Source organism: Phoca vitulina, unplaced genomic scaffold (genome assembly GCF_004348235.1).
Source record: "Phoca vitulina isolate PV1807 unplaced genomic scaffold, GSC_HSeal_1.0 scaffold64, whole genome shotgun sequence".
NCBI classification, from domain to species: Eukaryota; Metazoa; Chordata; class Mammalia; order Carnivora; family Phocidae; genus Phoca; species Phoca vitulina.
The window spans coordinates 9,123,856-9,135,264 of NW_022589767.1; the positions used below are offsets into that span (position 1 = coordinate 9,123,856).

At 39.5% G+C, this 11,409-nt stretch overlaps 1 long non-coding RNA gene across 1 annotated transcript in view; it reads left to right on the forward strand.

Annotated features, from left to right (window-relative positions):
• LOC116624162 overlaps positions 1-5,517 on the forward strand; it is a 63,353-nt gene extending 57,836 nt beyond the window's left edge. Inside the window, exons 8-9 of the long non-coding RNA XR_004297835.1 lie at positions 4,252-4,537; positions 5,481-5,517. This is a non-coding gene — a long non-coding RNA (uncharacterized LOC116624162). The remainder of the gene's footprint in view (positions 1-4,251; positions 4,538-5,480) is intronic.
• The last annotated feature ends 5,892 nt before the right edge of the window (positions 5,518-11,409 follow it).

An 11,409-nucleotide genomic window follows, 5' to 3' on the forward strand; every position in this document is an offset into this window, starting at 1 on the left:
AATTAACTTTGAAAGACTAAAGAATCATGGTAAAAAAGCCATGAATTCTATGTGCAGTATTCCCCTAGCGCTGGAGTTCTGCCGTTCTCATTGATCGGTAAACTTGGTCTTGGCTGGCTGTTCTCGCTGATCTTCTGGGGGAGGGGCCTGTTGCCGTGGTTCCCAAATGTCTTTGCCGGAGGCGGAATTGCCCCGCCCTTGCCCGGTGCGGGCTAAGTAATCTGCTCGGGTTTGCTCTCCGGAGCTTTTGTTCCCTGCAAGCTTTAGTACAGCTTTGGAGGCGGAGAGTGAAAATGGCGGCCTCCCAGTCTCCGCCCCGGCGGAGCCGAGAACTCGGGGTCCCGCTCCTCAGCGAGCCCCCAGAGAAAAGCAATCAGTCACTCCCGTCTCCCCGGTCTCCGGCCACACTCCGCGCTCACCCGGCCTGTGACCGCGCCTTTCCATCCGGCACCCGACCCCGGGTGGAGTCTCCAAACCCAGCAGATCCCCGCGGTGCGCTCCCGCACCTCTCCTCCCGGGGGAAGAAGGTGAGTCTCCATGGATCTGCCGCTTGTTGGGTCCCTGCTGGAGGAGCAGTGGCCCGACTGTGCCACGGATCACGGTTTATGGCAACCCCGAGCTGAGAGCCCGCGCCTGGGCTCCGTCTCTGCAGCCAGCTTCCCCGCTCCGATCCCTGGGAGCTCTGCCGCACTCAGGCACCCCCGGTCTTTCTGTGACCCCGAGGGTCCTGAGACCACACTGTCCCGCGAGGGTTCCACCCCCCACTTCGCCACCAGAGTGACGTCCCTCAGCGGAGCAGACTTCTAAAAGTTCCGATTTTGTGCTCCGCGGCTCTATCACTTGCCAGAAGCGGCCGACGGAGGCCCCTCCCCCGCCGTCTATCCCCCCGAATAATGCCTCGGATTCACTTCTCCGCACGTCCTACCTTCCAGAAAGTGGTCGCTTTTCTGTTCAGAGAGTTGTTGCTATTCTTTTCTTCGATCTCTTGTTGAGTTTGTAGGTGTTCAGAATGGTTTGATCCCTATCCAGCTGAATTCCTGAGAGGAGACGAAATCCAGGTCTCCTACTCCTCCGCCATCTTGCTCCGCCCCCAAGCTTACTGATTTTTAAAAACTTTTTTAAACATTCTAAGTGTAAAAATTTCTAACATCATAATATCAGCTTTTGTTGATACACCTTAACATGTACAATAGTTAAACACCAACCGACATTTTCATATATGACTTCCTACAGCCAAATACAACAAATTTTTGAGTTTGTTTCGTAACAGGTTGTGCATTTTCTCACAACACTAATTTAATATAAGGAAGGGTATACCTGTGTTAAATAATATGATTTACATGACAAGAAATTTGCTTTCATACTTAATATTACCAAATATCATAATTAAGTTAATAATTGCCTACAAACACTTAGGTAGAATCATCTACTTTTAAATAAGCTTTTTTTTTTTTTTAATTTATAAGAATTTCCAAAAGATTATACATTACCATAAAGGAGAATAAGACTCTCATATAAGCCCAAAGAGACTGGTAAACACTGGTCCAGTCAAGTTCTCATTGGTAAATATGGAAAAAGCCATCATATACACATATGCACACAAAACACTTAGTAAAGCACTCTTACACACTCATCATTTTGACTAAAATCTAAAATAGCACTGAAGTCCATGATTCTTAGCCAGAACATGTCTTAATAGTCGGCCTGCTAGCCTATCTATCTTTCTACTTATTCCTATGATGTAACATTCCCCACCAGAAATGAATCTCATTACAGTAGAGCTTTTATGAAGAGTTTCATTTATTGGATCTGCTCCTTTAAGCACCAGTATTGTTTCAGCAATGTTTATTTTGGTGTAACTTCAAACATAGAGACAAGTTGCAAGAATTTACAGAATTTCCACATACTCTATTTTTTTGTGTCAAGTTTTTATTTAAATTCTAGTTAGTAAACATATCATGTAATATTTGTTCACAATTTCTGTATTTACTTTACTTTACTCAGGTTCACCAATTACATTTTGCATCATTTGCTTCCTCATTCCCTCCGTTTTCCTCTCCTCCCCCCTTCTCTCTCACCCTCTTTGCATATATGTACTTCCCTCCCCACTCCGAAACCACTTGAATACTTCGGAGATACTGTGGTCCTTTCTAACTAAATATTTCTATGTGTATTTCCTAAAAACAAGGATACTCTTTTATATAATCAGAACACAATTATCAAAGCCTGAGAATTTAACATTAGTTAAAAATTCTTACCTAATCCATGGTTTGTATTCAAATTATGTCAATTGTCCTAATAATGTCTTACAGCTTTCCTATGGTTTTTGTTTGTTTGTTTGTTTGTTTGTTTTTAAAGATTTTATTTATTTATTTGAGAGAGAGAGAATAAGTGGTGTGGAGGAGGAGGGGGAGGGGGAGGGGCAAAGGGAGAAGGAGAGGGACAAGCAGACTCCCTGCTGAGTGGGGAGCCCCATACAGGGCTGGATCCCAGGGGTCCTGGCATCATGACCTGAGCTGAAGTCAGACGCTTAACTGACTAAGCCACCCAGGCACCCCTAGCTTTTATGTTTTAAGGACCCAGGATTCAGTCCAGCACCATGCACTTTATTTCATTGTCATATCTTAGTTTATTTTGATCAGGAACAGTTACTCAGCCTTTTTTTCTTTTTCTTTCTTTCTTTCTTTTTTTTCTTTTTCTTTTTGGTGTTTCTTGACCTTGAAATTTTTTTGAGTGTAAGTTAATTGTTTTGCAAAATATCTCTCAATATGTGTTTGTCTGATGTTTCTTCATGATTAAGTTTTAGCTACACATTTTGGATAGGAATACCACTGAAGTGATATGTTCTCCTCAGGGCTTTAGACACATGATATCAGTTTGTTTAGTTTTGCAAATGTTAACTTTGATCATGTGGTGAAAGTATATCTGCCAGTTTTCTTTCTGTACAGTTATTATTTTCCCTTTGTAACTCATAAGTAACTTCTATAGAGATACTGTTAAATAGTGGTAGGGAGATTATAACAGACTCCCTGTGTCTGCTGAATGGAGAGAGAATGTGTTTGTCTTGGACAAAGATGACAGCAGTCATCTGTATTACACGGAAGAGACTCCAAAGGATACTCCATTTGCCCAAGCAATATGAATTCATTGGTAAGCATTTTTTGAGATAGTGGGCATACTCTGAGCGCCAGGGATAACATGAAGATGCTATTATAGAATAGAGCTCTCTAAGAGCAAAGAGGATGATAAAATCACAAAACAATAGAGGCCAGGTGGTAGCATTTAAATATCAGAAGCAAAATGGGTATAATTATTTTAAGTAGTATTAAGGTTAGGGTAGTAACTAGTGGGATCTGAACTTCAGAAAGTTATGGGGATCATTAATAGAACATGACAACCAGAGGTGCAAGATAGATGAGTAGCCAACAAGAATATTACTCAACCTACACAATCAAAAGAAATCAAGGGTGGATTATCAGGAGGCTGAGAGCAGCCATCCCTAATAAAATGTGCAGTATCTTGTTCAGTTTCCTGATATGAGCCATTTTTAGGTTAGAACCTATTGACTGAAGGGGAGCCCAGGTGCCCAGGAAGAAAGGACCATGACATCTCAACAAGTATATATGGTTTCCTCCAGTCTGTCCTCAGTGAGCTATATAACCATTTAGTAGGGTACTCTTATGCTGGGGAAAGGGATATACTCAAACATTTCAGGGACTAGTATGTAGGGTCTGAGTTGACACTGATACCTCAAGACAATAATAGTCATTACAGACCTCCTGTTAGTCTGGGGCCATATGTGGGCAGACAATAAATGGAGTCCTAGTCCAGGTCTAGCTTGCAGTGGGTCCACAGACACACTCAAGGTCATCTGTTGTTTTGATCAGTAATAATTAGAATGGATATTCTTGGTAAATGGTAGAGCCCCCACATTTGTTCCATGACTTATGAGGTAAGATCTCTCACAGTGATCTATGGAGAACAGCAGAAATTAATGCTACCCTAAAAGACCAAAAATGCAGGATACCTTTCTCATCCCCCATTTAACACACCCCTCTGGTCCCTGCAGTAAATAGAAAATGCTGGAGGATGACAATAGGTTATCACAAACTAGCAGTAATCCCATTTGTAGTTGCTGTGCAAGATATGTTTTCTTTTCTAGGGAATATTAACATGGTCTCAGGTCTGTGTTATACATGTATGTTATGCAACCATTGATTTGTGAAATATATTCTTTTCTATCTTTATCAGAAAAAAGAACCAGAAGTTGCTCATATTTGTGTGGGAGAAAAATTGGTGTACATCTACAGAGAGAGCTATAATGGGAAAAGACAATGTGTGGAGGTTATGGCAAGCCCCGGTGTGAGAATCACAACAGAGACCCCCCTGAGTTTCCAAATCAAGGCCATGCTCTCTGCAGCTACCAGGCCCTGGAAATGATGGAGTGACTGACTGCCTAGACCACGTCAAGTGACCATGTGACCAGAGCTGCCATGATGAGCTGCGTTCTGTCGGACTTACCAAGTCAGAGAGTGAGGTGGGTGCCAACCAATCAATCATAAGATAAAATGATGCATTCAGCATGAGGCACAAGCAAGTTCAGAGGGCCTGAGTGAGCTGCAGAGCAGATAGACCAGACTCTGTGTCATCCAGTTAGTGTTGTACCTGCATCTCTCCAACAGATCGTTATCTACACTATCAGCAAAGTCCCTTAATATCAGCTAACAGCAGACCAAAAAATATGAGCTTGGTTTACAGATGGGTGAGCTCAATATATGGGTGTTAGGCAGTTGTCCCTAAAGAACAATTATTAGATAAGGTTTTGCCCCCAAGGACATGCCTTAATGGCCAAGACATCTTCAGTATGATAGGAAACAATTTTATTTTGCAAAAACAGATCTCTAGGCTCTCTATAATCCCTTTCAATTCTGCTTGAGAGCACAACATTTTCTGAGCACACCTCTCTTTTGTAGTGCCTTTTGTTGCAGTTAGCAACGACCAGCTCATGCTATCAGCATTTCTCCCGCAAAACCTCCTTATCTATGCCTCAAGTTCATTAGGTACTTTTTTAATTTTCTAGGCTATTGCAGACCAACTGTTTGACCAAATGTTTTACCACCATGTAACAAGCGTCACCATTCTTCTAGATCGTATTAGAGATGTTTTGCCATCTGATTCTAACACCAGTGCTGCAAACTTCATGTTTTTGTTACACAAGAACCATATTTCTAGTACCAATTTCTGGATTTATAAAGTTTTGTGCAATCATGCTGCAGAACAACCTCAAAAGCCTCAATGACATTAAAACAACAAGTTTTTTCATATTTACAACTCTGTTGTTTGGCGGTGAGTCAGACATAGGGTGTACTTAGCTGAGCCAGGCTGGATGCTAGGCTTCTATTGTGGTTCATTTCTATGCCATATGTTTTCCTTTATTTTTTATTTTATTTTTTAAAAGATTTTATTTATTTCTTTGACAGAGAGAGACACAGCAAGAGCAGGAACACAAGCAGGGGGAGTAGGAGAGGGAGAAGCAGGCCTCCCACCGAGCAGGGAGCCCAATGCTGGGCTCGATCCCAGGACACTGGGATCATGACCTGAGGCAGACGCTTAACGACTGAGCCACCCAGGCACCCCACATATTTTCCTTTAAAAACACAGGTGACCTGAAGCATATTCTTCTGGTGTCAGATGACAAGAGTGCAAGCCAAGTAAGTAGAAAATGTGATTTCAGTGCTCCTTAGTGCTTCGTGCTGAAATTATGCAGTATCATTCTGGCTGCATTCTACTGACCAGAGCATGACAAATGGCCAAGCCAATGATGGGGGTGGGGAGGGGTGTCAGAGTATATTCACCCAGAGCCAGAGGATCTGAAAAGTCCCATGGCCCCAACTGTAAGATCCATATTCATTGATATACTCACCCTATGCTTCAGCTACTTGTATGGGCTAGTTACTTTTTCTTTTTTTTTTTTTCCTCTTAATAATTTTTTTTTTATTGTGTGTTTACTTCAGGCCCTGGATCCTTTGCCTGATTTCTTTTTTTTTTTATTATGTTAGTCACCATACAATACATCATTAGTTTTTGATGTGGTGATCCACGATCCATTGTTTCCGTATAACACCCAGTGCTCCATGAAGAACGTGCCCTCTTTAATACCCATCACCCGGCTAACCCATCCCCCGACACCCCTCCCCTCTAAAACCCTGTTTGTTTCTCAGAGTCCCTAGCTAGTTACTTTTTCAAATGAACCTACCACTATGCTTTTCCCTTTTACTAGAAAATGTTTTTACTTTCTCTGCTAATTCCACTTATTCTTCAAGGTCAAACCCCCAAAGCAACGCTGTTTGAAGTCTCCCCCCATCCCATCTTCATCTGCCTTCCATACAATTTGTTATTTTTCATTGTATCACTGTTTCTTCATTATAAATATATAGGATCTGTATCTTGAAACAGATTATCATCTCTTTAAGGGAAGATATGATATTTTACTGATAAAAAAAGAACTTCTTCTACAAAACAGCTTCCCAAACTGTGTACCACTTATTTAGTGAACAGGTCAAAGGTGTGGTGAGATATGAATAGCCTAGCCAAAAGATGGCCAGTCTGGCTTTGGGGCAACCAGAGTCCATAAGACTGGTCACCTCCAGGTGGGAGCAGCCAGTTTTGTTTGCACTGATATGTAACACAAATAGTTATTTTTCATGTGTGCCATAGAAAAACCTCTAAAGCACCTAGAAAAGTATTGATCTGTTAATCAATATTTCATAAATACTCATTGAATACATTAACAGACTATAAATACTTTCTATAAATTAATTAAATATCACTTTAAGATCATACATTTTGAAGCAAATATTCTAAGCTCAAGATACTACAAGTCAGTGTGAATCACAAGATTTCTTGGAATTCAGGGTGCAGAAATCAAATAAGCCGTCATAGAATTTCTTAATTATGATGTTAATACATAGAAAAATATGATTGTGCAAATTACATAAAAACATGCTTGAATAACATTTAAAAAGGCACCATTAACTAAGTCTTTTCTTTCTTAAGTATACTGAAGTCCAACTGATAGAAATAAGTCAGATAATAATAAACAGAAGTTTGCCTAAGAAAAATTGTTCAGCACATTTCTTCTGGTCAGGAGAAAATTATATGTCCTTGGGGCTAATGAAAGCATGGCAAGGTGGCTTATGATTCAAAATAATTTCTATGTGTCCATTTTGTCTACATCTGAATCTTGGCTGATATGATTTTCCTTCCTACAAGGCCAGAAATTGGAAAATGCGATGAAAGCTAAAGGGTGGGCTAGGTCTCATCTCTTATATCTGGTACTAGGGAGCTGTCTCTACATCTTATTTTATCTTCCTGACACTCATACCAATGCATATGAGGTAGATAAAAATAACAGGGCATTTCCCTTAGTTTAGAGATCTGCCACCATGGCAGAGGAGATTATTAAAAGCTGTATAATGAAAGCTTTATTTAATCCCATCTGTTCTCCTTCTAAAGGTCCTTGAATCAATTTTGTTTTCTTATCTCCTTTGCCACCACCTCTGTCCAATTTGCCATCTTGTCTAATGTGTTCTTAATGTTAGCACTTTTATTTAGTAAGGGAAAATAATTCCTTCTCTCTTATTTGATGACATAACTCTCCCCATCCTGCCTTGTACATTTTTGGTAAGCAAACATATATTATATACCTAATACATACAGAACAGTCTTCTAGATGCTTGGAGGATAGGTAGCTTTAGAAGATGTGGTTTCTATCTATAGATAGGCCTATGGCTTAATAAATACCTATTGCAGTAACTATAATTCAAAGTTATGTCATGCCAATGCATAGGCTAAGGAACAAGAATGTAGGTTCTGGAGCCAGACTGATTTCCTGACTCATAATTTTCCAGCTACGTGGCCTTGGAAAAATGATCCAACTTGTTTCCTTATCAATAAAAATCTACTCAGTAAGAGTACCTACCTCAGAGGTTTGTTGTGAGTTACTGTGAGTTACTATGTGCAGAGATCTGAGCATCATGCCCGGAACATAGAAGGTACTCAAAAGATACTAGTTACTATTATTACCATTATTATTATTACTTATTATTAAGTGAGAAAAAGATCACTTTTAACTTAGGGCATTTTCACAAATTTCAGAAAGTTTCATGAATTAGGCAGCACTCAAATTGAACTTGAAAGGTAGAGGTTAGACGATCAAGGGAGCGGAGAAGACATTTCAGACAGGAGAGTAAGAGAGCTAAGGTCTGGCATGAAATAAGCAGGCTCTTTCAAGAAGCTCTGCATCTGCGCACACGTGGGCATACGGGAGACGGGGCCAGCACCTTAAGGAGGGCACTTGGTAATAAGTGAGACTAAATGCCCCACGGTTGCTTCTCTTCTTGGTCCCTCCCTTTCCTGTTGTTTCTAATGTGGTGTCTTCTCTGTGTGTAAAAAGACAGGGATGGATTAGATGATTATATTAATTTCCTGAATGGGAAACCAAAAATCATTATGAGATTGGTTGAAAGTCATGTACTAGATATTTGCAGGAGCAAGGATTCACCTGCCCAGCTCTCTAAACAGTCCCTCATCTGCAGGCTCTTGGTGTCTCCCCAGCTCCGTCCTCCTAAGCCCGCAACACATATGTACACGCGCACACACACAGACGCATACACACACACAAGCACGCACATGTACATGCATGCCCAGGCACGCACACACATGCATCTTATTTTCCATCTGTCTGCAGGTAGACAAATGTACATTCTAATGTGAACACCTAGAGGTAATGACTCCAGTTTTGTCTCTGTTAACCCAAAGTAGTGACTGGTTTCACAACAAAGGGAAGAAGAAAGTAGCTCTGTAGCCTGCTGTTATGGGCATTTTTTTAGAGTAAGCAGAACCACAAAGAAGTTCCCAAAAACCAGTTGTAGCTACCCTTATTGGGCATGAAGGGGAAAGTGGAGTGGGTGACAGTTTGGCCTGTCTCCCCACCCCCAAAATGATGTGAATAAGGCGGGCACAAAAACTGTTGCTTAACACTAGAGAAAGCTGAATAAAAGTGATTTTTTAAAAAATTACTTAGGAAAGAGTCACACTAACTCTCTCCATTTTAAGTTAGTAGATTCTTGCAAACTTTGCTGTTTATTTGAAACTGTGTGGAATTGACAACAATATCCCAAGCAGTCAAAGTATTATCTCAAGTTAGCCAACCGATTTTTTAAGCAGCTCCCTTAATGATGTCATTTAGGTTAGATAGATGTGTTAAAAACATGACTTGAAATACTTCTGAGTTCATCTAAATCATCTGAGTTGCTTGCAAATTAGCTATCTCACACAAAGGGCTTCGATTAATACAACCTAAAGAAAGAAATGTGATGTAAGTTGACGGTAGCTCAAACACTTCATTTTTCTCAAGTTTTTTTTTTTTTTTTAAAAAGGTCATGAATTATGATTCATCAATCACTGGCTTATGGAACTAGATGGCATTTTACTTTCATTACTCACCATGCCATAATTCTGAGTTTGTGGAAATGTGACTATGTTCCAATTCATCATACAATGGCAAAAACGGTTCTTCATTAGCAGAACAATAGCTAATAGATGTAATTTACTAACACATCTTTCGTTTAAAATATCATTGGCCCTACCAATATGAGAAATTTTAATTAAGCATCTCTTGGTGGTCCATTAACTCTTTCCTTTAGGCTGGGCCAGATGGGATTTTAAGTAAACTAATTCCAAAATCACTTTCAATAGGTTAAAATTTTCCTATCCTTCTTCTTAATAAGGTATTACAGAGTTCCTGTTAAAAATGTACTTTCATGTATAAAAGAGGCTCAGTAAATATGTGTAGCTTGGCTAATAGTGTATCAGCCGCTCTCAGATTGCCTTATGCACAGTGAAGTACTTGGTCAATAGATATAGCTGATCACTTATGAAGATCTACCACATGCCTCCAGTCAGACTAAAACAGCTATTAATGCTGTGAGAAACCCACACACATGCGCACTCACCCTCGTGATACACACCTGTTGAGAGTTAAATTGTCATTGTCATTTGTTTTTCCCTCTTTAGTCTATCTGAGAGATGACAGACAAAGTCACAGACTAACTTCTATGAGAAAATATTTTTCAGTCCCTTTTGCTCTTCTTCGTTTCCCTTTAACTCTTCAAACATGTCCCTCAGGGGTCTCATTTTGCTACTTTCCAATGTGACACCAGCTAACTAAAGACACCATTCTCATTAAAGGGTAGCATCATCTTCTTCCTTCTCAGAAAAAAAAAAAAAAATGCATAAATGTCATTCCTCCTTCCTAGAAAAAAAATGCAAAATATGTCCCTGTTTATAAAATAAAGGAGAAAGCCCTCACCTTGATTGTGTCATGTAAGGGAGAAATTTCAATAATGGACATTTCCATTGGCAGGGACATTGGACAGAATGGCACACAATTCTGCAATAGCTTTCAAATCACATCTGTTAGGTGGATATTTATATATGCTAATCTATATATTAGTAATGTGTATATATTATTCTATCTACATATACACCAGTTCTTATATATAAGGTGTGAGTATTGGCTTAAAAAAAAACAAGGAATAATATGAGTCAAACTGTTTTCTTCTGCTTGCTGGATAATGTCTTTTAAATCTGATAAAATTACTGTTACACTGAAAACTGGCACTTTCATAACTGAATTTATATATCTTCAAAAATCAGATAAATCTCATTTACTAAGTGACTATTTGCATGTAGCATTGATGTTAGGGGTTAAGTAATTGTATGTGCTATCTATCAGAACTATTACAGTGGGAGATCCATAAAATTTTAGCATTATAAAAAACCTGAGAGAAGACATAATCCAAGGAGCATCCCATCTCCCCTTATCCACCATACCATAAACCCACAGTGTACCCGTACTTGGCCTCACAGGAGCATAAATTAGAGTGGTCCACCAGACGCCTTTTCTACAGTATTCTATGACCTTATTCTACTGTTTTCTAGTTGCTATGAAACTAACCTAGTTAATAAATTCATACTAATATATTACTGCCTCTTAGTTTTGAATTTAATATGCTCCTCCCAAGCAGGTACATATTTTAGTGGGCCTTTTGTTAGAGTTTTTTCATTAAAAGGACTGCCTCACATGTTAGGAATTTCAGCACACAAGAAGCCAATTTAGAAGACCTTTTAAGATCCTATCATATTATACTGGTCTATCCTACATATTATACCACAAATTATATACATAAGAGAAAGACAAGAGGAAATGAACATATTAATTAAAGTCCTACTCTACACAAAATTAACAGTGCATTTGACTCATCAAGTTATACACAAATATACTTTTCTTTTTTAAAGGAAAGGTAGCAGTCTGAGGTTTTAGATTTAGAGTAACTTTTTCTGTAC